This window comes from Phalacrocorax carbo, chromosome 10 (genome assembly GCF_963921805.1).
Source record: "Phalacrocorax carbo chromosome 10, bPhaCar2.1, whole genome shotgun sequence".
Classification (NCBI taxonomy): Eukaryota; Metazoa; Chordata; class Aves; order Suliformes; family Phalacrocoracidae; genus Phalacrocorax; species Phalacrocorax carbo.
Window position 1 is genome coordinate 3,672,887 of NC_087522.1, and position 24,689 is coordinate 3,697,575.

General features: G+C 55.7%; 1 protein-coding gene across 4 annotated transcripts in view; it reads right to left on the reverse strand.

The window, feature by feature from the left end:
- Positions 1-19,999, reverse strand: part of RAI1 (retinoic acid induced 1) — a 76,640-nt gene extending 56,641 nt beyond the window's left edge. For 2 of the 4 annotated variants that reach the window (XM_064461471.1, XM_064461469.1), the window contains exons 1-2: positions 19,808-19,999; positions 7,037-7,148 (exon numbers count right to left, since the gene is read on the reverse strand). The gene's annotated coding sequence lies outside the window, so the exon portion shown is untranslated. The remainder of the gene's footprint in view (positions 1-7,036; positions 7,149-19,807) is intronic. The other 2 variants (XM_064461472.1, XM_064461468.1) reach the window with 1 other exon arrangement.
- Positions 20,000-24,689: the final 4,690 nt, after the last annotated feature.

Below are 24,689 nucleotides of genomic sequence, written 5' to 3' on the forward strand. Positions count from 1 at the left end.
TTACTATATGCTGCATCTGGGACGCTTTCCTCTCTACGCCGGGACCTGCAAGCCATAAAGCAACCTCTTGACTTAGCTCTTCTGTACAGCCACAATAAAACTCCTCTCTTTTCCTAACGGAGCATATGCAAAACAGCCCTGTAAAGGCAGAGGGGGGGATCCTCTCCTCCACATGACTTACAGCTCCCCTCGCTGAGGGAGGATGTCCAGCACACATGGCAGTGCCTCATCGCCCGCTGCCGGCTCCTCTGCTCCCTGCCACCCGGTCGTGGGGTGCCCACTGCCCTCCTCCCCAGACCACGCTTTAAGCCACCTTCGCCTTGGGCAGGGAGCTGCCAACACCCCGCTCTCCCCGGATCTGGGCCAGAAGGACCGAACACTTCATCCTCTGCGCTCTCCCCCGGTGCCACAGCCTGGTGCGCTGGGCTATTTTAAGAGCTCGTCTGGGAGACTGGCACACGCACCGCGCTGCCGGGAACTCCCTGCTTCTGTTTCAAAAAAGCTGGAGGCTGGGAGCCTGCTGGGACTCACCCCTGTGATTCCCAAGGTCTGACCCTCCTCTCGCTGGGACTGGTGCAACGCTGCTGAGTCAAACGGAATTACTCCCAATTAGCACTGGTGAAACTGGAGGAGAATCGTGCCCTCCCCGGCATTTCAACCCCTCCGGCTGGAGGCTGTGACCACTAAGCCTTCCCCCTCCAGCTATGCCCCTGTTTTTCACCTCCCTGCTCTCAAACCCGCTCATTCTGTGTTGCCATTCCCTGCCTTTTCCACACGGATACTCTCTCCCTTTCCCATTATGATAGGGTCTTTGATTGCACGATCGCATAACTATAATGAGACAAATATTTATTTTGCAGATATGGGTTAATCAGACCGAAGGTATAGAAATATTTCATGCGCTAATCAGAGTACCTTCAGCAATCAGTATAGTAAATAACTCAGGTAAATTAACATAGGAGTGTTCCCTTATCAGGTTTTAGTCTAAGATATATGTGCATTAAGGACTAATTTGCCCTCCCCCCTCAGATTTGGGCTGGAGCCCAAGATAAGGTTCAGACCAAGGTTCCCTCCCATCAGCTTTCACGGGAGCTGTGCAGGCTTTGCTCCTGGCAGGATCAGACGCCGGGATGAATATTCAGCAGCACGATCGCCTCGCCTTTGTTTTCTGTGCTCTGCACCTTTAAATTTCCAAGGGCTCCGCTGTTTGCAGCTCAGACAGCCTTTTTGCATTCAGTTCGTTGCAAGCTGACACAGAAGACGCGATGGAGCAGGTTGTGTCTCCTGCTCTGAGCCCTTCACGCCACTCTGGCAGCGTTCAGGGGCCATATTAAGAGCCGCGAGTAATTAGTGAATTCCTCCTGCCCCAGCGCGGCACGGAGCAGCCATACACAGCACCTCATGGCAGGCTGGCGGTGGCTGGCTGGCCGGCCCTACGAGGTGCCAAGAGCGGAGGTGCAGCAGTGGCTGTGGGGATGATGGGCTCCCGTGTGGGTCCAGAGGGGCTGAGAGTGGGACGAGCCAAGTGAGAGCCCACGAAGGACTCTCTGCCGCAACAGGCCTCCCCGGGGCGCCCGCTCACACTCCTGCAAATTAGCGGTCCCAGGGGACACCTTATGTGTGAGCGCAAGAGCTGCCCAGGTCCCCCAGCCTCAGTGTCCCTTGCTCAGGTGTCCCCAGACTAGAAGCGGCTGTGCTCCTGCCCCAAAGCAGCTCCTACAACTGCGTTTTCCCAGTTTTGCTCAGAAAAAAGCTCCCACAGAGGAAACACGGAGGACCTGGAGATTCTGCCCTTGCCTCTGTCATGTTTTGGGATCCCTGAGAACAAAAAAGCATCGGAGGAATGGCAGGCATTATAGTAACGATGGTGACAAATTTAATTAGACCAGGAAGCTCTGGAGTGGATTTCAAATGGCAACACGGCATTTTGTGTGAAAGCATTGCCTTGCTCCCCCCCCTCCCTCCCCGCCTCCACCACACGGCTCCATCCAAACCCACCCCACCCCGCAGGATGCGTCCCTCTAATTTTCCCACATGTTGTCCCCTTCATCCCCCCTCCAAGGACCAACACATTCCCGCGGTCTGGAAAATGCAACCGTAGAGCAATTCAATAATACAGCGGCCAGATGTGCAACAGTATATCCAACATGTCATTCAAAGGACCCCTTCAGTGGAGCCGAGACATGCTATCCCGCAATCTTAACTAATACATCCTGGGGCCCTGGAGGAGTTGATGGATGTATACAATTCCCTTTCCTACAGCTGTGGTCCCTTTTAGAGGGGGCATCCAGACTCAACAATAGCCCCGCTGTTGCTTTCAAGACAGAACCTCTTCAGACAAACCGGGCTTAATCCTGACCCCGCTTACACCCACCCGGACTCTGCCGAGGTCGGTGCGGTTTCGGAGCCAAGGGCCGGGGGCAGGATCTGGCCTCGCAGAGACGACGTCTGCCGTTTCACCTTGTGCTACAGCCTCTGAGAAACCTTGGTAACTGGTTGGAATATAACCACCTTGGGGAAAAGGCAAACGGAGAGGAGCAGGTAATAAGATTTCTAACTGGTGCTGGTAGAAAGAAGGAAGTAATATAACAGTTTAATTAATCTATGCCTATTAGCGTTATTAAAGAAAACAGGGAGCTATTGGAGATTTACCTCAGAGAATATCATCAAACGGGGACCTTCTGCAGGGAATTTTATGTCTCTGTGCCCAATTTATAACCAGCACGGAGGTGTGGTGTTAGTGACAGCCAGTGCTGAAATGTCACAGTGCTTAGAAGTCATTAGCTGGGGACACAGGGAGAGAGAAAGAGAGGATGGAGGAGGGGACAAGGGAGAAATGGGGAAGGAAGGAAAAGGAATTAATTTAATTAAAAATATCTTTAGAGCCTGTCTCTTGATTTGTGTGGTTTTGGGGCTTGGCAGAGATGCTGAGAACGGTATGGAAGGAAAATCAAGGTTGCTGGGGCTTTTTGAAGCTGATAAAAAAAAATAAGCACACTTTTCATGTTCAGGAAGATAAATCCCCATTTTCTCAGTCTCAAGACAATCCAGTTATTTACTGACAGTTTTACTGTGAAATAAAAAGGGCTTTAAGCTTCTTTCTACTTGATGTCTCCATAGCCTGAATATTATTAGATCCCAGCCTGGTGCAGCTGGAGTTTTGGTTAATAAATTTAACGTCATTAGACAGAAAAGCCTTCTACTGAATGTTGCAATTCTTTTTTTTTCTTTTTTTTTTTTTTTTTTGTCGTTGCAGTCAGACTGTATGTAGGTGGTAAGAATCAAAAGAAAGGAAGTACGCTTGGCAAATAGGGGAGTGCTAAAAAAAGGTTTTGCTCGGGCTCCGGTTCGGCGCGAGGCTGTTTTGCCCATAGACAAGGCAGGGCTGAGCCCCCACGGGCGGACGCACCCCACTGCCGCGATGGCTCCAGTTTTGCAGCATCTCTCTGCAAAACACTCCTGTTTTCACAGCGATGGAGTGTCGTGGGGTGCTCAGCCCACCCAAGGGGTCAGCACTGCAGGCAGCTGTGCCCGCCAGGGCGGCGAGGTCTCGTATGGCAGCGTTACGCTGGGGCAGGGGCTGGGTGGCTTTTCTGAGAGGAAAAGTCATCTTTTCCACCCAAAGTCTGCCTTAGGGCTATCAGAAGGCCAAGGGTTGGCATAGCAAAGCACACCTCGGTGGGACAAGGCAGGGAAACAGCTGTGATGGGGCAGGCGAGGAGAAGGCAGATGGCGGCGGGGCCTCCATGTTCCCCTATGGGGAACCAGGCAGCTGTGGCCCCTCGGAGCAGGGCTCACCCATGGAGGGAGAGCTCCCGCCCCAAACCAGGCAGGGCCCTGTTCTCCCCTCAGGGTACCCGCCATCTTGCGTCTCCCCCTGCTACCCCCTCTCCTCAGCCACTGCCCTCCCCACCATGGCCGCGCGCCTGACAGGAAACACGCTGGGCAGGAGGAAGACACTGAGGAAGATGCCGAAGATATCGTCCCCCTGCCGCACACCCAGCCCACTTCTTCCCCAGCTCCCTCCTCGCCACAAGCAGATGGCTGCCATGGCAGGGCCCTCCTTCCCCACCAACAAGCCTGAAGTGTGGCGGGGTTGGGGGGATGCTTAATTTTGGGGAGCTGGTCCTTGCAGGTTGGCTAAAACATGTCCCACACAGTGGGTTTCTAACCCCAAAACCCCATGGGCGTTGCGGACACCAGGAGAGGGCTTTGATGGCAGGAAGAGCCTCTGCGTCCGAGATAAGCCCTTTTACAAAATAAATAGCAGTGGAGGGAAGCAGAGGAGCAGAAGAGGGGTCTCGGGGAGATAGCGAGGGGCCAGGGCTGGCCGGGGCCAGGCAGGGACGGTTGCGGAGCCGGGGGCTGCCGGGACGGGAAGGAAGTGGTTGTTGTGGGAGTAACGTCAGGAAGAGCCTCCGCTGGGGCCCGGGTGGGCAGGGAGAGGGGAAGATCAGAGAGTTCACAGGATGGGGACGGGGATGGGGAGGAAGCGCTTGAGGAAGAGGAGGCTGAGGGGAAGGGTCCAGTGTGGGGACGGGGAGGGGGGCGAGCCCCCGGGCAGAGGTGTGCTGTGAGACGCCTGTCCTGGGAGCACAACCGACCCCAAAATGCAGCTGGATTCAGTTTACTCCCCTGCCCAAAGCAATTTCTAAACAAGGTTGCTCTTTTTTTCTTTAAAAAAATCCCCCCTCCGGTGAATAAAAGCAAAACAAATAATCACGAGAAGCAAGGCTGGGTAATTAGCAGCAGATGGCTTGCGATGACAGGTACCTTCATACCTGTGCACCCCTACTAAACAGCCTTCGCACTTGGAGGTGCTCCCAGATCCGCTGCTCTCGCCAGCTGAACAATCGCAGCCCGGCTAGAGGCACCGATACCGGAGTGCAGACAGCAGCGCCGTGAGCTGCTTTAGGGAAATCCAGTTTAGAGCCAAGGCAATGCATGCAGAGTCATTAATCTAGGTCTAGTGCCAATAGGGATGGCTTTGCATTAGCGCCGGGCCCCTTTGTAGTTCAGACAATCAGTCGTATTCAAACAGCGCGAGATAACACTGCAGAAAGCTGAGACCATCACAGCTCATTCCTCCTGTAAGGGGCGGGGGGAGAGGATTTACAGGCAAAATAGCATTGCATTAATGGGACTGCTCAGTATTCTGCACAGACGCTCGCGGATAATGTCTTTGCAAACTAACTGCAATAAATTAATTAAATTAATCTACTATGCTGTGCTTGTCCCCACCCAACATCAAATTCAAGGATGATCAGGGCTTGCCTTATCCTCCATAGCCTACGAAAGAATCTGATCTCACTTGCTCTAGAGTTTCTGAGGCACTGAATTGCAAAGTACCACCTGCCTCACTAAACTAATCACCAGCCTGGTGGTTTAGATCACATCAGTTTTACATGTAATTAAGACTGTCCAGGAGGGCATGCAGCTGCTTACATGGTCGTTCCCTCTTATACAGCAACGTGCCTCCTGCTCAGATAGGTGCAATTAAACAAGCCTGTTCACAGTCATTAAGCATTAATGCACCTCATTAGCATAAGAACTGGAAGAAGCTTTGATGCAGGGAACCCCGCAGGAGAAGGAGATAGAGAGAGATGTACATACAGACAGGAAGGCGAAGGGCTGGGCCACCACCTCCTCGTGGCCCCGACCAACCATTCCAGCTCCATTTCTCCAAAGCAATGAGCCATGCAGTGCCCTCCTCCCCAGAAATGGGACTGGGTTATCTTTCTCTCCCCCTCCCCCCTTTTCTAAATTATGCTGGTGGAAAAAAAAAAAAAAAACAAACCACCAAACTGTTGGGATATTAACCTAGCGAATCCATTAATAAGCTGAACTCTCTGTTGGCTTTGACACAGCACACTAAAGCTTTAAAGAGACAGGGCCCCAGACACTGGAGATAGGGGCAGAGACAACAGCGCTAACAAAGAGCCACTGTTGCCACGGCCGTGGCCATCTCGGGTAGGTCCAGCTGTCTTTGGTGTTCTGTTTTCCAGACACAAAGAGCAGACTGAACCGTTTTGGTCTGAATGGCTTTCATTTGATGGTAAAGAAAATGAGAGGGAAGAAAGAACCTAAGTAAAGTGTCCAGGAGAGAAAAAAATAAAAAAAGAGCATGGTGTGCTGCAGGTCTTCAGTGAGAAAGGCTGCAGCTCCCCGGAGAACAAAATGGGGCTGTCTCAGGGCGCAAAGGAAAGGCGACGTCGCGACTTTGGAGCAGCGCACGCCACTGTGAGCGAGGAACTGTGGGTAAGCAAGGATGTACGCTCCAGGGGAGCCGGGACGGACGCCGCCTGTCTCTTACATGCTTGCCCGATGCTTTGCACGGCAATGCACAGGTCCCTCGGTATTGCCAGACCACAGACAACAAACAGCTTGTCTAACTTGGTTTTAATCTCCAGGGAACGACCTGTGTTTGTACAGCTCCTGGCACCACCAGCCTCAGAGCCCGTTAGGAGACTCTAGCCTGGATCACTGCGCGTTAGTATGCAGAGCCTCAGCGAGCTTTACTGTCACCACGGCAAGAAATGGGCTTGCATCAGGAACATGAATCTGCTGGAAAAAGTTAACCTCCGAGTGAAATGGCTTCAAGGAACCACCACGCTCATGCACTACCACGGGGCTGTTCCAAATCTACACCTCAACCCACACTGCATCCCAAGGCTCCATCCCGGGATGGGCCGGGATGGGCCTGCCCTGCACAACCCTTCTGGTGCAGCTGCAGCCTCAAGATGCCCAAGTCATGGCCTCGCATCTCTACCAGAGGCCAAACCTGCATCCCGTAAGCCTGAAAAACAGGACTGAAACATCCAGTCCAGATTACTCTGTTCTAAAGCGCAGCCCTGAAAGACAGAAATGGAAGCTGAGACCTGTTAAATCCATAGACCCACCCACTGGAGAGCCACGCAGGCTCGTCCCTACAGTACGCTCTCTGGCCCTTCATCTAGTCCAGTTCATAAGTGATAAAAGCGTCCACGACTGCAGCTCTCATCTGGGAAGAAGAACAAACAACCCAAGCAGATCTTACCACTGGGAAATGGTTTCTAAGGGTCTCCAGAGATATCCTCTTTCCTACGCTCATTCCATTAGTGCTGTGCATGCTCCATTGTCCCAGTCTCTCCCTCCTTGGTGGTTACATCCTACAAATACAAACAGATTTCGAATCCCCTGTAGCTATTTGGCCCACGTTGACAATAATTTTCCCTCCTTGAACACCTTTTATCTAGAGATCTGGAAGCATCTCCCTGGCATTAATAGTTATTAGCTTCACCACCATCATGTAACGTAGGGTTAGCACCGTCACATTTTGCAGCTGAGGGGAACTCGGGCAAGGCGCAGTTAGAGATTCAGTCCTGCTAAGTGGTGCATCCTCGCATGCTCTATCGAATGGCACAGGGATGGCAGTGTTTGGCCCCTTGCTGAATTGGGCCCTAAATGATTTGTCGACAGTGCCAGAGAGAGGAAGAGATCCCAGGTTTGTGCCTGAGTCACCAAACCCTCTGTCTTCCCTTCTGCGCCTAGAGAAGTCAATGGAAATTCTCCCATGGACAGCAATGGGAAGTTCATGCTTTTTGAGTCAGTTGAAACAGCCTTTTATTGGGGGGGGGCAAAGAGGCTTTTACTGCACAGTCGTTTTGATAAAGCGTGGGGCTGGGCTTTTACCCAGCAACAGGCTGGGAGAATGACTGATGGAGACCATGACCCCAGTGAACCACAGCCCTGCTCTCCAGTCCCTTCCCATTTGCCTTTTGTGATTACAATTAGTAGTGGGGGCCGGCAGGTGGGGGAAAAATAAAATAAAATAAAATAAAAGCCCCACCCCACCCCGCTCCCACCCCCTCATTGTCTGCGTGAGGCTGGCTGAGCCTCTGCACACTGCAGTCCTCTGCCCATTGTACTGCTGAGAACATGCGAACAGACGCTCTCGGGCAATGGGTTTTATTGAACGCAACTTCAACGGCAAATGGAGGGGGGGGGGGAGAAAAAAAAAAGCCTTGAAAATCCATGCCAAAAAAAGAGGTGGGGAGGGTGTTTTTTAATGCAATCAATGGCTCCTTCCTATAACTCTGCCTGTTGTGAGGAAATTTCTTTCCAGTAGCAGCCAGCAGCAGTCCCAAGGCTGTGACATTGCTGTAACGCTTGGAGCTCAGCTCTCTATCTCTGGCAGCAGCCCCGTCTTTTTGTCATTATTGGCTGTGATTGCAGGGGGTGCACGCCAGCTCGCCGAGTGCTGAGATATTGCTGTCTTCCCCTCCCTCTGGACAACCTGCCCTCGGAGAGGAGTTTGGGAGGGCGGTGGGGAGGAGATGGGGGTGAAAGAGGGAGCTGAATTCTCTCTGCCTCCCATGAGTAAGCTCCTATCCAAACCCACATGGATAGGTAAAGGTCCCCAAGGCCCTTTCGGAAAGCTCATTAGGAAAGTAGTGACAGATGCATTAGCTATTAAAAAAAAGGGGGGGAGAAGCTATCATAGAACTTTAAAAAAAAGCAGCAGCAGCCACCCGACAGTTTTATTGCTGTCAGATCCTTTTTTTCAGTGGGCACGTTGCAAAGCAGGAGAGGTTTGGGGAAATATCTGACGCATGCACGCTCTTCCCGTGCTCTGGGCTGTCAATAATCCAGCCGGGGTATTTCTCACACCCCCAGGAGGGAGCTGCCAGCTCTGCCCATTGCCACTGCAGCCACTCACCCTCCTTATCCACCCCAGCACCTCCCAGAGGGGAGTTTTTGGGACAGGCACGTCTGGCTGCTGACGAGGCTGTGGGAAGAACCCGCTGGGATGCTACGGGGGGCCAAAAAAACCTGGGCGTCAGCTGCTGCCATTGCCGCCTCCAAGCTGCAGCCTGGGGAGGACAGGTCTTGGCATGAGATGTTCCCTCCTGATCTAAGCAGAGGCCGCTGAGACAGTGATAGAGTCCTGCGTGCCGGGACCTGCTGTCCCTGCAAGCTCCGGCAACGCGCTCAGTGGAAGGACGGGTACAGGTCACATTGTGCAACTGCATCGGACGCAGAGTCAGGCTCCCAGCCCCATCTCAGCCCAGGCCCCCCATCACTCCAGCACAAGGTTGCGACCCGCAGCCCTCAGAGCCTGGGGAACAGGCGTACACACATGTTAGCAGGGTGCGCACCGGCAGGAGGAGTCACCTCCCTGCACCGAGGGTGAGCAACACCTCTGGCAGCAGCTGGCGGCCACGGAGCCCCATGTAGGGACTGGGGACCACACAAGGGGCTGGGTGGGAAATGGTGGGCGCTGGATGAAGACTGGATGCTCTGGGTAGTGGGCTGGGCTGGTGAGCTGCGGTAGGCAGGGGGGTAGATGATGGGAAGGCTAGGGAGGCAGGATCAAGGTGATGGTGTGGGTTTGGTCCCCCCCCATCCTCTGAGCCAAAAAGGCCACCACTGCTCTTACACCTGCGTGAAGAGCAGAGCCCAGGTAATAACAGGAGAACAACAGATGTTGCACCTGCGTGACAGCTCCCGAACGGCACCAGACAAGCTGGAATTCACATCTGAGCTGCAATGGCAAAGCTCTTCCCACAGAGGCGGGAAGCGGGGATCAAAACACTGCTTCCACAACCCAGCACCAGGTCCTGCCTCCGCACACCGCTTTTTCCATGGACCATCCTCATCACGCCAGGACACTCATGAACGGACCCTCTCTGAGATTTCTGCCTCCTTCAAAAAGGGGCACAGCTATTTCAAAAGCAACCAGGAGGGGTATCGGAGGCAGCCGTCAGCCCGCGCCCCCCGATCTCCCCTCCTGCCGCCTCCCAGCCGCAGTCAGGAGGCAGAAACCTCACCAGAGGAAAACAGCAGCAGCAAAAACCGTCCCCCTCGGTCGAGTTTTAAATGGCTCTCGGATCCCTTCAAACAAATCTAAATGCACCGATCCTATTGTGTGCATAAATCTTTGCACCGGGGCCTGCACGCCTCCACACTATTGATAAAGAGAAATGAGTCTTAAATATTTAATGAGCGAATAAACCCGTTAAGAGGATATGATTAACTGCATGCCACAGCTCTGCATTTAAGGTGTCCCTGCTGTACCTTTAGAGGGGTTTTATTTTTAAGGGAAATCGGCAGCAGCAGCTGGTGGAAGCGAGCAGCCGGGGTGTGCGGGTGCTGCACGAACAGGAACGCTGGCGCAACGCTCCACTTCGGAGGCATAAATATGCCACAGGAGCCCATGCTGTTACGGGGGGGGGCGGATGGACGGGTGGGGCCGATGGCAAGGGGGCAGAAAATGAAACCAAGGAGGTTTTATGAGAGGTGGCAGGAGCCAGGCTGTCGGTTAGAGAAAACATCTGAACTCTGCACCTTTCCGTCTCACCTCGCGGCAGGAGGGGGCTGCTTGGGGGGTGCCAGGAGACCTTGGAGCTATTTCCAGCTGAACCAGGGAGCTGGAGCGCGACCTTGGGCAAGTCACTTATGGTCACCCTCTGCCTGGAGTCGAGCTCTGCACGAGACAACCAGAGTCTTGCCTGCTGCGGGTGCAGATCAAGGCAGTACAGGGAGCCAGGCTGGTTGCACGTTCCTTCCCTCCGCCTGCGCCGAGCCGGCAGCAGCCTCAGCCCGGGGCCGGAGCGCCAAGCGGGGCCAGGGTACCAACTCACCGCCCCACACCGGCCAGCCCACAGGATGTTTCCCAGGCACACAGAAAGCCGTCGATGGAAGATTTTATGAAACCAAGTGCTATAAATGTCCCCTCGCTATGTGACTTTTTATGTTTCTAAATTATTTTGATCATTATTTTTACCAGAGCGAGGCAAATAATACAAAACAAACCACTGTGAATCATCACTCCAGTTTTTAGATATGTTAAATTTAGCTGTTTTGGTGCCACCTTTTTGTTTATATTCTCCAAGTGTTTCTTGCCAACAAGTTACCGGCAGGGATTTTTGGCCAGGAAGGGGGGGGAGAGGGAAAAAAGACAAGGCAGTCTCTTAATTTTAAGCGGCAACTGAAGATATTGGAAGAAAGTGAATTTCAAATTCTTAATTGCAACAGTTTCCTCCCCAAACCTCACGTCTAAAAATTAAGCCTGCCCAATGGGGAAGCCAAAATCCATCATGTGATGTAAGATCCCAATTAAAACGACTCTCATTCTTGAGACCGAGTATTCACAAAAGAGCAAAGACCGCGAATTATTTGCAGAAATTATCTGGAGAACAATTTTGAATAATGAATACGATGGGGGAAATCACAGTCACTTTGAATACTTAATGCAACTACAAAAAATCACGAACAATTTGTGAATAGAAAAGAGGTGAAATGCGTGGAATAGATCATTTATCACAGTCCTGCCACCATCAGCGATTATTACATACGAATGATGCTCCTGTATGGCTGTAAATGCTGCAGAAATTAGCTATAGCGACTGATAGACAGATGGAAGTCATGCTTGGAAATACACCTAATCGAAGAGGCTGTGCTACCACGGCCAAGTAAAGGACCACACGCCCGTGACCTGGTATAAATCAGGGCAAAATACTCGGGAAACGGGATGCACGAAGCAATCCCAGGCAGGAGGAAGGGATGCTGTGGAGAGCCGCTGTAGAGGAAGAGGCGCGTAGTCCTGACAGATGCTGGCCAAATCCCAAGAGGTGCTAGTGCAGAGTAACATCGAGGACGAGCTTCCCTACTGTGATTGCGGCTGGTAGAAGGGGTGGGAGATGCCTGCTCCCCTCCTGCACGTGGCTGGCAAGCAGGGCAACAGCGGGGAAAGGAGAGGCTCCAGGCTGGTCTGGATAAAGCACGGGTGGATGCTGCTTCACCACTCTGCAATGGCAAATACTGTCCCACCGGCCAGAGACTGTGAGCATCCAGACATCCGCGGGGGCTGAAGCTGAGCCCCAGGGCTTCAGCAGATCCCACCCTGCCATGGCCACCTCTCCTCAAGCCCTGGGCTGAGCCAAACTCCAGCTTCACCACGAGAGCTGCTCCCATGGCCACCTTTGATGCTCAGAGCGTACAGAAGCAGGCGTCTGCTAAAACCTGAATGGTCTTTCTTGCCTGGGAACCAAACTCCAAGTCTTTGTTACAGTTACTTTAGCACAGCATTAGCTTTGTGTTGCATCTACCGGCACTGAGCATGGAGGCCAAACCCTCACCAGCCTTGCTTTTCTGCCAGCAGAGTTCAGCTGGGAGGGAGGATATGCTGAAGCGAGAAGGCAGGGAGAGTTTGGGGCGCCGGAGTAAGTAAAGAAGGAGAGAGGTTGCTGGAGGACCTTAGGGGCCACAGCAGGGCATGGAAGAGCTGGGAGAAGGCACCAGCATGGGGAAGCTGGGCTGGTGGCTGCAAAGGACACAGCACAATCGTGACACTGCTCAGATGGAAGGGAACTAGCATCCTCGAGCAGCACTGATGGTAGGATCCAGCCATGCCACTTCAATAACTGGCTTTTTCCTCTCCAGCGCACAGACTCTGCAGAACCACCCATCCCTGCAAGGGCTGCTTCAGCCCAGGCTGGAGCATCATATGCTGGGAACCGCAGTCCCTGAAGGGTGCTGCCACCCACTTTGGCACGGGCAAAACCTACTCTCGCGGTCGCTGCCTGCGCTCCCCTGCAGAGCATGTAACTGCCCCCACGCCGGGCAAAGTCTGCAAACACCGCTCAGGCGGGGAGACGCTGGGCCTCTTCCTGCCCGAATACCGTGTGCAAGGCAGTGCAGCAACGGTCTGGTAGAGATGGAGCTTTTTTACATCCCAGCCTGGTCAGCTGACGTTTATCAGGGTAACAAAAGGTTACAGCCTGATCACAAGACAGGCTGACAATGCGTCTTCCCCTTCTGGGGAGGAAAGTCAAGCACCAAAGTTGTAAAAGGAGTCCAGTCATCTTTCGTATCTTCTGCCTGCAGTTTGACATGTGGAGAGATGGTTCCTCTCATCTTCCTTTGAAATGAAAGACAAAAGGAAAATGCAGAAAATTCTGCATTTTAGGTGCAGGAATTAAAAAAAAAAAAATCAAATTCTTCTTATGTTTCAGGTCAAATATTCCGCAAAGCTTCTATTGTGGTACTCTAAGAAAGCAGAGGCTGGATCTCTTGAATTCACTTGAATTCAGGATGTTTCTATCAATTCATACCAGCATTTCAACAAGCCTGGCTCCATGTACACAGGAAAGCCTGGCTGTTACACGCCTGGACTGAGGCACTGAGAGAACCACTCATGAACTGAGAGTTATTATTTCGTATTAACTCACCTGGAATCTGTGATTTCTTACATGCTATTTTGGTACTTGGCTGCGGAGTGAAACAGCTCCTTAAGAGAAATAACAAAAAAGAAAAAGCAAATCATCTACCAGTGCAGGATCATCTTTCCAGTGGACTCTAGCAGGTCACCAGCAACCTGGATCAAAAGCAATTAAGACTGTCCTGGTGGCTTCAGGGTTTTCTTCTTCTGCCCCTTTATTTACCATAGATTCCCTCCGTGGCAGCACTAACTAGCCCCCGCAGAGATCGCCCTGCTCCAGCCTCCGGCTTTTCCAGGTTCGGGCAGGCACTGGGTATTGCATTCGGCTGTTTTCAGAGCGTGGGTGTTTGCTTCATGTGTCCCTGTAGAGCAGAGTCCCCTCGGAAGGCCGTTCCAGGCAGGAAACTGCTGCTGCTCCTGGTCAGGGAATCGCATGGGGAAAATCAGTTGCTCTTTCTTTTAAAAAAGCCTCTGAGTGAGGAGTTTGTTCTGGAGAGATGGAGAATTGCCGAGATCCCACGGGCTCTGCTCCTGCCTGTCCGACGGATTCCCCCCAGCACCAATTTGGCTAGTGCAGTGGTTGCCGTAATGATTTTTTGGGGAATAATGATTTGTTGGGATAACAACTTGCTGGGTAATGACTTAAGGTGCACAGGGCACTTCTATGCCCCAGCTCTCTTACAGCACTCGCACGTTATCTTGCTGACTTTGCAGACGGGGAAACCGAGGCACAGACCTGACTCTGGAGATGGCTGAGGCTGCAGCAGTACCTCCAGCTGCAGCACTCGGGTGCTCCAACGATGCTGCCCACGTGCTCCAATACCCGCATATTGCCCACAACCTGCCTGAACTTCCCCAAGGCCCCCTGACGAGGGGTCTCCCACATCCCCTCCATCCCCAACTCGGCCACCGTGAGCCACTGGCCATGGTGTGTCTCTCCAGAGCACTGGTTTCTGCCTCTGGCACCCAATGGGTACCTCTCCCAGCAGCCGGTCTCTGCCCCACTGATGCTCAGGGTACCACCTTTCTTCCCAACGTCCCCAGGAGGGCATCACGGCGGGGCTTGTGCATCTCCGTCACGGCTGGTGACAGTGGGGCGGACAATGACATTTGCTGCAGGAGCCTGACATTGAACCCAGCCAGTCAGAACGGCGGGTGTTTTGCTGGCAAGGGTAGCAGCTCCGCTCCGACACCATCAGCGAGGGGACAGGAGAGGGAGGGGAAAGGAAAAAAGCCGAAGCAGCAGCCAGACAGCTGCCTCTTCCTCCTCCTCCTTTTGTGCAGAAATGTGTTTTTGTTTGTCAGTCAAACAGATTGTTTTCTCCTTCTTTGCAGGCCAATTGTTTCTGCTCCTGCAAGATAAGGGATTGAAAAGGGCTGTATTTTTATGGCTCTGAATCTAGGCCCTCTGAATTGGAGGGGAGACATCAAGTGGGAGGAGATTCCTGTTCAAACCAACACTCCTCTCCCCAGTTCCACTCTCCAATCCTATTTCCACCCCCATTTTCCTTTTTTCTCCTTCCTTCTCCTGCCTGGAGCTGCCTCTCAGCCCTCTCACTGTTTAATCTCCATCTCTCTGGTGGACTCGGGAGGTTTATGCAGCTTCATCCTCTTTGCACCATCTGCTGAAAAGAATCCGTCTTCCCCCTCGCTGCTCTGTCCGGTGGCTCCTCCTGTCAGCCTCCCCCCGAAAAAGGGGAGAGCGGAGCTGGTGCCACTGCACGTGTACGGCCAGATGAACAAAACCCAGGAGGGGGGTTCCTTTTCTGTGAAGGTTTTGCCCAGAAAGCACCTTGGAGAGTCAGACCCCAGCGTGGAGTAGGAGCAGGAAAAAGAGACAAGGGAGGAAAATGGTTAGTAAGAGCAAGCCCAGGCCAGGACAAGACAGCAGGTTCTTCTCCAGGCTTCCAGAGCGGGCTGCAAGGAGCATGTTTCCAGCCTTCTTCGTTCGTCTTGTTGGATTCCCCCAAATCCACAATCCAGGTGGGATGCCGTGACTCACGGTGATGGTAACACCAGAGCGGTGACCACCGAACAATCGCCAGCATCGTATTCACGCCATCGGAGCAGGTCCCCAGGCCAAGGGACCTGGAGAAGGTCCTTGCTCTGGGAACCATCAGGGCATTGCACTGCTTGCAACCCCTGCCTTGCAAGCGGTGGGGATGCCTGTATCCCAAGCACGAGTCCTTTGCTCCTGTGCGCTGATGGCATCGCGCTTCGTTGTTCGGCACTGAGGACCGGAGGGAGGTTGAGAGCCTGGAAGGGGGCAGCGTGGTTCATATCCAACTCATAAGCCTCTCAGAGCTCAGGCTTGAGGACTGAGATTCACTCAATTAATTTTGCTTTGGCAAAAAGTCCATTTTTATTGCTATTTCATGCCTTCAGTATAGATTTTCCCTGTTCGTCTCAAAGGGATAATAAAACCCGACTCGTTCTTTTTATAAAAGTCTCACACTCCCTCTCTCACCAGGCTCTGTGTTCCCCAGCTAGAGATGTAAATTTAAAGGGGAAATGCTGTCATTTAAAACAAAACAAAACCAAAAAAAGCAACTCAGAAAGCCCATCTCTGAGCATATTCCAGCTCTCAAAACTAGGCCGTGCAACCAAAGCAAAACCCAAGCAGCTGCCTTCCGGCAGCAAAGCGGCCTCCCCGCCACGATGCCCACCCTCTCACTGGGGACTGGGGGTGATGGCCAGCCCTAGGAAGCTGCTTTCCATCTTTCATGGCTGGCGGTGGCCCTTGGCTTGCTGGGACGTGTAGTTTTTGCTGGCTGGGCACTGGCAAGCGCAGGTGGTGACCGCTGCTCGGAGCCAGCTCCCCAGCGCCTGCACCTGCCTCCCTCCGCCTTCTCTGCACCAGGCCTGGGGTGAAAGCCTCGCTGCTGCCATCCCTGAGGATGTACCAGCTGTACAAGCCCTGCTGGGGAAAATCCCAAATCTGCGTGGTGCCGAGCAGCGGGCAGGTGGAGTTTGAGTGTGTTTTCGGTCAGGTGGTGGGACAAGACGGCAGCAGGATGATGCTGCTCCCTCCGCCCCAGCTGGGATGCATCCTGCCCAGTCTTCGGAAGAAGGACTGTAGCTGCACAGCATTCCTCCGAGAGGTGAAGAAGGGAAAGGGAGACTGCCCTTCCTCTGCCTCGTGCCCTGATGCAGGGGAGAGGATGTGAGCAGAAGCCAAGTCGCGCTGCTGGAAGTCTGTCATTATTGAGTGGCAGTAATCGCCTGGGGACAGGGTGGGGTCCCCAGCACCAGCAGTTTTTAAGAGCAGGTTAGACCCAGGTATCCCCCTGGCACAGCTGATCCAGCCCGCAAGGATGGACTCAAGACCATTTCCTCCTGCCCTGGCCGCGTGTCTGATTCGGCGACATGTGTAAATCCGCCGTCACCAGGACTCTCCCTGCCTCGGTGGAAACCAGGAGCAAATCCAAAGCAGAGGGAAGCCATGCGAGGCAAGAGGGGACGTGCACGTGCTTGCGCGATGCCAGCCGGCGTGCTGCCGCCGCACCAGCCCGGCACTCAGCCCTGTGCCGCCGCAGCACGAGACCGGACCAGCCAGGAACAGGCCGAGGGTGACAGCCAAAACCTTCACGTGCAAATGTTTCTCCTTCTCCTCACCCTTTTCCCTTTGCCTGCACCCCACTGCAAAGCTGCCGGCGTGCCTCACTGCCAGGAACTCAGAGCCCTGCTCGCATCGGGTAGGGCAGGCAGCGCCCACAGCAAGAGGAAACCCACAGCTCGCTCTGTTCCTGCAGGTGTGCCTCCAACCGACAAAAGTTTTAGGGCAACTCACGCTGGGATGGGCAGGAGAGGAAAGACGAGGTGAGGAAACCCCCGGCGGTATCACGCTCCCTGGCTAACTGATGGCCCGTTGGCTCCCAGCTCAGCTCGCTGTGCCCCCGGCGAGGCTGCGGCGCGGCTCCATCAGTTAAACCAAAGTTGTGCCGTTTCCTCTGATGGCAGAACAAACCGTCCTTCCCTGCCGCGAGCTGCCAAGCCTAAGGGATGCTACAGAAAATAATTCTGCAGCTCCCCCATTTCAGGGGAAATCAGTCGGGGTCCCTAGATTTTCTCGCAGAGCCCTCACAAGACCTGACCCTCCGGGCTGGAAAATCCTTAGCGAGCTGTGACAACCTCTGCAGCTCAGGCAGAGGCGAGAGATGATTAAGACTGGCTGAAATCTCCCAGGACTCTGATGTCTGAGAGGCCCCATGCAAGACAGAGAAACACCCCGGGCTGCTCCTTGCAACCCTCGACTCCCCTCACCTTAGCACGGGGCCGAAGGGAGACCAGGGACCGAGCGAGGCCAGGAACCAGGTCACTGCCGCTGGTTTCCAGGCAGCAAAGGTTTGGAAGAGCAGAGGATCATTTAGCAGAGCGACAGTGAAGGTTCAGAGCAGAACCTTCAAATTACACGCTACAGAGCACTTTTCCTGCCTAAAAGGTCTCTGAAATGACTGTGGCGGCTCTGAAACGAAGCACTCTGTATGCAATTGTTCCCTGGGGCTTGCAGAGGAGACAGAGCTGGGAGAGGAGAGGTGGGTCTGCGGTCCCTGGCACGGGCAGCTCCTCATCAGATGAGGATGCACGCTTCTTCTGGGCTCCACAGCACAGCCGTGCTGCTTCCCTAAATCTCCCCAGCTGTTTCTACCAGTCGTGGTATTTTTTTTTCTTTTTTCTTTTTTTTTTTTTTTTTTTTAATTTCTCACTTCCTGCCTTGAACTTCACACAGCTCCCGGCCCACGGCTGCAGAGCTGCTGCTCAGGGTGCGGGTACCCCCAGCCCGGGTTCTGAGCCCCGCGCACAGACCCACACTGAACCCCCCCCACCGTCATCGCTCTCGCCACGCCTCGAGGCACACCTCAGTCGCCGGGGAGGGAATGGGGAGAGCGCTCAGGGGGAACGTGTCCTTCTCTCCATCTCACTTGGCTCCTTTCCATCCTTCTCCGATCCATCCCCCAGCAGCTCGAGGTCCATTTTCATCAGCCAGTGACAGACACCAGGAGATGCGGTCTCAGCACCGGCTGTGCACCTGACCACGCAGCGCCGGGGCACCATGCACAGCCAACCTCCGCCTCCCCCCGCCGGTCCCTCCACCCTTTCCCACCGATGCACAGGTAACAGCAGCCACATCCGCAGAGCCACCACGATGCTGCTTGCCCACCTGGGGAACACGAGCTGCCACACTGGGCAAGGCGGCTGTGCCGTCCCGGCAGCTGTGGGGTAGGAACACTCTGTAAAGTCCTTGCACCCAGCAGAAAACCGTTTCTAGACCTTCAAGGAGGCTCTGGCGATGCCCACAGGCTGGGGGCTGAGCTGGGGGAGCTCTCTGAAGGTGCTGACACCAACAGAGATGCCATCCCTCTGCCTTGCACAGGGCCCTGCAAGTCCTCTCCCATGCAAAACCCCCACTGTTGGTTTTATTCCTCCGAAACATGACTTTGGGAGGTCACCTGAGGGCAGCCAGCCAGGGCACGGCTTGCAGCCAAGGGGAGAGGAGGCAGGAACCAGCGGCCACAAGAGGTTTTGCAAAGCTAAGTTTGCTCACGTCTAAGGGACAGCGTCGCGCTCCATCAAAAGCGGCGGGGAACGAAGGCGCACCCCAGCAGCTCCCCACTCTGACGTCAATGAAAACCTCCGGCAGGTCTGTGACGTCACCCACGACGCTTTGCCACCGGCCAGAGAGCCCTCGGGATGCCGACCCCCGGGCCGGGCGATGAGGTCGGTCAGCATCTCCGTTGGGACCCCCAGCTGTGCACGCACCGCTGTGCTCAGGCTGCTGTTCCAGCTGCTCATTTCCAGGGGGTGGTGGGAATGGGGGACACGCACACTGGAATTCAGCTGGAATTTCGCAGCTTAAAATTTAGCTGCGGCAGAAGGGCTAGGGGAAGGGGGGGGGGCGCCCTGGGGGTCCCAGCCCGCCTTCCTCCAGGTGGGCTTCGGATGAACCAAGCCCCCCTTCCACATCCCCACGCTGCCACCCGGGAGCACCGCGGCCACCCGCGGGCTGAGCTCACCCGTGGGGCCGGGGGTGGGGGTCGGGGAGCCCCTGGCTGCCCCCCCCCGTGACGTCACCGACCTAGGGCCAGGCTCGCGCTTGGTGGGGGGGCCGAAACGGGCTGTGGTTGCAAATGGGAGTGCGGAAGGGAAGGGAAGGGAAGGGAAGGGAAGGGAAGGGAAGGGAAGGGAAGGGAAGGGAAGGGAAGGGAAGGGAAGGGAAGGGAAAGGAAGATGCCGGCAGCGCGGCGGGGACGCGGTGCCACCGCCGCTCCACGGCAGCAGGAACGCAGCGGGCCCGGGGGAGCCGCGGCTGCAGCCGCCGTTACAAGGCGAAGCGAGCGGGGCTGTAAAGGCGGGGACTGCCGGGCAGAGCCCCCCCACCCCGACCCCCCCCCGCACACCGGCAGGACACGGGGGCTGCGGCCCCCGCCCCGCTCGGCCAGCCCCGCTTCCCCCCCCCCCACCGCCCCCGCGCCAGACCACGGCTGTCACATACACACCCCCTCCCCCGGCGGCCTCCCGGGGCCCGCCTCGGCGGCGGGGCAGAGCCGCGGCTCCCCCCCCCCACACACACCCGGTCCCGCACCCCCGTAACCGGAGCTCCCTTACCTGGCGGACCGTGCCCCGCTGCCTCTCAGCGGCGGCGCTGGGCGGGGGCGGCGGCCCCGGCGGCCATCCCCGGGCGGCCCCGCCGCTCTCCGCCGCGCCGTGCGAGCCGCCTCGGCGGTGTCAGCGGGCGGGAGCCCCGCGCGGCGCCGGGAGGGAGGGAGGGAGGGGAGGAAAGTCGGGGGCATGACCGAGCACCGTCGGAAGTGCACGCGCGCCCGCGCCGCCCCTGCCCGCGACGGCGGCGACACCTGCCGGCCGCGCCGCGCGCCGCCGGTAACGGGCAGCGCGAGCCGCCGGTAACGGGCTGCGCGAGCCGCCGGTAACGGGCAGCGCGCGTCGCGACTCCGGGGATCGGTGCCACGGGCGCCGCGCATCGCCTACCGGGCACCCGTTTACCGGGGACACCGCGGCAGCCGCTGGGCGCCGGTAGCAGGCGTCGGTACGGGCAGCACGTGCTGGGCACCGGGAACCGGGCGGTGCACGGTGGCCAGCGATACTGGGTGCAAGGGCACCCCGCTGGGCAGCACCCGCCCGGTGCCGGTGGTGGGCGCCGGGCGCTGCGCGGGACGGTGAGGTCCCGGGCACCGGGCACTGGGGACCACGGGCCAGATCCTGGGTCAGGGATTAGGTCTGGATCTGGGTCTGTGTCTGGATCTGGATCCACGTTTGGGTCAGGGGCGGGCCACATGTGGGGCCACGCTTGGATCTAGGTCTGCATTTGGATCAGGATTTGGATCTGGATTTGGATCCACATCTGGATTTGCGTTTGGAGCTGGATTCAGATCCTCTCCCGGATCTGGATCCACATCTGCATCTGAATCTGGAACACGCATCCTTTGCAAAGGATGGAGGTGACACGTCCGGCCGCCAGCTCTCCGAGCATCCCGCAGCAGCCCCAGCAGATGCACCGAGCACTGTCATGGCACGGGGTGCTCACACCCCCGCCATGGGCGCTGCCCACTTTCCCTGCCCCAGGCGGCCTGGGGAGCCCCGGGGGAAAGCTGGGGGCTGCAGCAGCTGCAGCAGGAGCCCCGGCCTCCGAGCCGAGGGGAGGGACAAAATGGCAGCGGTCCCGCTGGCCTTGGCTGTTGCTCAGCGGTGCGTCTGGGGCTGAACGTGCTCCAAGGAGGAGCTGAGGTCAGGGAGGGGGACGAGTGCAGGAAACATATTAAGCGAGGAAAATTGGCTGCAGCCAGCACTGCTGCCTAATGTTTGCTTGGGTTTTTCCTCTCCATCAGGTACCTGGTAAAAGCCCTTTCTGCTCAGCGGTCGCAGCTGGTTAACCGCTTGCATCTCAGACGTGCCACCGGCACCCGCTCTGCCCCAAGAGGGGTGGCACCCAGGACCCCTCCTTGCCTGTGTCCCCAGCGCTGACACCCGGCTTTGGCCACGGCAGCATGTGCAGGTATTTTTAATGGGAAGATTCTGGGCTCTCACAGCCCAGCTGCTAATTTATAATCCTGTTTTCCTATTAAAATAAAAGCTTCTCTCTTATTCCCGAACATGAGAGCCAAAACGAAACTATGAGGAAGTGCCCTGTTTGAAGAACACGCTGTGAAACGCACAAAGGAAACGAAGCGAAAACAGCGTTTTGCACGTTTTTTAGCCTCGTTTGAGCTGGGACTTGGAACCACAGAAGGGAAATAATTTCCAGCAGGATGTGCACAGCAGGGGGGGTGCGTCGAGCTGCTGGTGTCCCTTTGGAGCAGGGCCACCTGCCTGCCGAGGGACAGCAGTTTCTGCGGGTCCCTGCTTTGTCCCCGAGGGGTGTCGGGTCCCTTGGGGGTCCCAGGGATGCGGGCTGGAGCAGCGTGTCCCTGGCGAGGGCGGCCAGGCGGGGATGGCGGCCGGCGGCAGGAAATACCTGCTGCTCTGCTGCTTCCCCAGCCAAGGCGAACAAGAGGGAGAGTGTTCGGAGGGCGGCTGCGGCCGCGTGCGGCAGGAGGAGCCTCCGAGGGACACACGGGCCATTGTTCCTTGAGCGGCGCGGGGCGGAAATTCGGATGGACCTGTTGTGAGCCGACCTCCCAGCACTGCCGGGGGCTGATCCCGGGCTGTGAGCAGGACCCAGGAGCTGCCGAAGCGGATCAGGCCAGGAATTCGTCGAACCCGGTGTCTGGCGGCTGAGCTGCTCCTGACGGCGGTGGGACAAGCCCGGTGGGACAGCCCGCTCGAGGGGGGCTCTCCTGCTCCTCACAGCTGGAGCGTGGCATGTGCCCAAGGACTTTTAGCCTTTCCAGAGCTCTTACTGATATTTGTCATGGCCCTGCTGTCTGTCCGTTCGCGCTCCTGCCAGAGCCCTGCAGCAGCCTCACAGTCATCTGGAAAGACATTTAATATGGTCTGGTTTTGATCTGTGCTTTGCCATTTCTTTAAGCGCTCCCTGGTGTTTTCCTTTTGCTTGTACAGCGCCTTTTACCACCAACGCTCCCCCATTTCTTTAAAAAGGAAGAAAAAGACTTGCAGAATATGCCTAGCCTTGCAAATCCCTAATTACCCTCCGCGTGTCCTAGCAAACGGGCTTCCCTTTGAGCAGCGCTGCTGTCAGCAGGGAAGGGCTGCAGGCTCTCCCCGAAGCAGCCGATAACGCTGGTCCTCCCCGCTGCCCTTGCACGGAGAGCAAAGAGGGGTTTATCTTGCTGCTCCCACCCGAGCTCCCAGCCAGCTCCGCGCTCCTTCCCCCGGCGCCCGTCCCTGCACCGGCCTCCAGATCTGAAGAGGTTTTTTGGGAAGGAGGCTGCAAAAGGGGGGAGAGAAGAGAACGTGCTGCTCTCCTTCCTGGCCGCCGTGATTTGCCCTTTCTCAGGAACCGGCCAGATTGTTTCCATTAGGAGAAGCTGAGGATCCAAGTATTTGTCAATGGCCAGGAGAAGATTTGCTGATCGTAACTGCTGTTCCCTAGAATAATGTTGAGCGAGGTGCTTGGCGTGTAACCATCCTTTTATGGTAAAAACAGGGATAAATGCTTGGTGGATTTGCATTTTAAGTTGATTGATAAGTGACATTAATGCACGCATAGATAATTTTGTATTTTGAGATTGCTGAGCAAGGAATAATTTTTATTTTGGGTCAAAGATAAGGGCATTGTGTTGAGATGAAATATGCAGGGGTTTTGATCTGTGTCACCGGTGGTGCGTTTCTCTTTGCTGGGTAAGGTGATGGCAGGCCTGCGTTAGCCATTCCTGCCCTTGCTTTCAAGTGCTTTGGGTTTGTGCCCGATGCACAGAGTAATCCCCTGCTGGTCTTAACACCAGGACATAGTTCCAACTTTCTGAGCTTTGGCATTTCCCTTTATTAAAAAAAAAAAAAGAAAAAAGGAGAAACCTCTGATTTATATTGTTTATTTATTTTTGTGCAGGCTGTGCCACTGAGAAACATTAAAGAGAGCAGTGTGGCTTGATTGTTACGGGAGAGGTGTGGGCAGAGTATTGCCAAGCTGGTGATGCCTTTCAAACCCACCTCTGGCAACCTGGACTGAAGCCATCGGCAGCACCTTGGCCCTCCCAGCGCCGTCCCTGCCCTTGCACCAGCCCTCGTGGCACATCCCAGATTGGGCGGCGCAGCCGGTGTCATGCCGGGCAGCGCATGGTGCTGTTGGCTCCCTCGTGTTACTCGACCTCTCCGGGTTGCTGCATGCAGGGTGTCACCTCTGGACATGAGAGATCTTCCATCCATCCACCCATCCATCCACCCACCCACCCACCTCCCAGAGGAGGCTCCAGGAGGGTGGCTTCCAGCTGGAGCACAGGGGCTGTTTCTGCAGGGGCAGGCAGCAGGAAGCAATGCCGTTCACGGCGTAAAGGGAGGCCTAACGAGAAGGAACCATGCAGACATTAATTAGGCAGGCAGTGAAATCCTCAGGTGCAGATAACTCAGCAAAAGCACCGGGCCATTTGCATGCAGGGGATGGCAAGTGATTGTGTCCCAGCGATACGAAGTGAACCCCCTGGCATCCCTCCTTGCCCCTTTGGTCAGGTCCCACGGCCACCGCAGCCAGTGGGGCAGGGGCTGATGGTGGGGGGCTGTGTGGCAAATGCCCTCCTCCTCCTCCAAAGCAGGTGGTGGGAGGAAAAAAGGAAGGAGAAGGAGGAGGGAGCAGAGCTGAGGAGCAAAATAAGCTGCACTACAAAGCGCCCCGAGCAGTCACTTATGCTTGAGGCCATCCCTGCTGTGTGGCCCTGCTTTTTCTAGGCCTGGCAGGAGAAGCCTGGAGGGTTGGAAGAGGGACGGGAGTGAGGGAAGGAGGGAGACAGCCCCGGCTAAGCCAACGTGTGTTCAAGCCTCAATAGGTTTCAGAGGCTGTGGCGTGTTTCGGGGATGAAAGCTGCCCTGGGGCCCCCCCAGCGAGCATCAGCAAGCTGCGGGCACTGCGTTTGTCTGGCTGGTGACTTCCTTGTTACGCTGCAAACAGTATTAAAAAAAAAATAAAAGGCAAAATGTACAACAACAAAAAATATAGCACCAGCCCCCCTCCACCCCCTGTCTCCACCACCCAACAACAACCAAGAAAGGCAAGATCTTTCATAAGCCCGGAAGATGTCACCATAGAAACAGAAATCAGACCCACTCCAAGGATCCTGCTGCCTGGGAAGGCGATAAAATGTTTTCTATCGATTGCTGTCGGGAAAGTCACTGCTGATAAGCCATCCGAGGAGAAATGGAGCAGAGATGCAGGGACACAGGAGCTCTTCAAATGAGCCTCCAGGTGGTCCCTCGGCTGCCCCTATGCGGCGGTCGGGGGCCAAGGGACCCCGGGCTCGCTGGGGGCGGCTGCTCTGCCCCGGGGCTGGTGCCAACATGTGTGTGTGCAGAAGAGGAGGTGCGAGTGTTCCGTGCCTTTGGTGTGGCAATGTGTGCGTGCCCTGGCTGTTATAAGTATGAA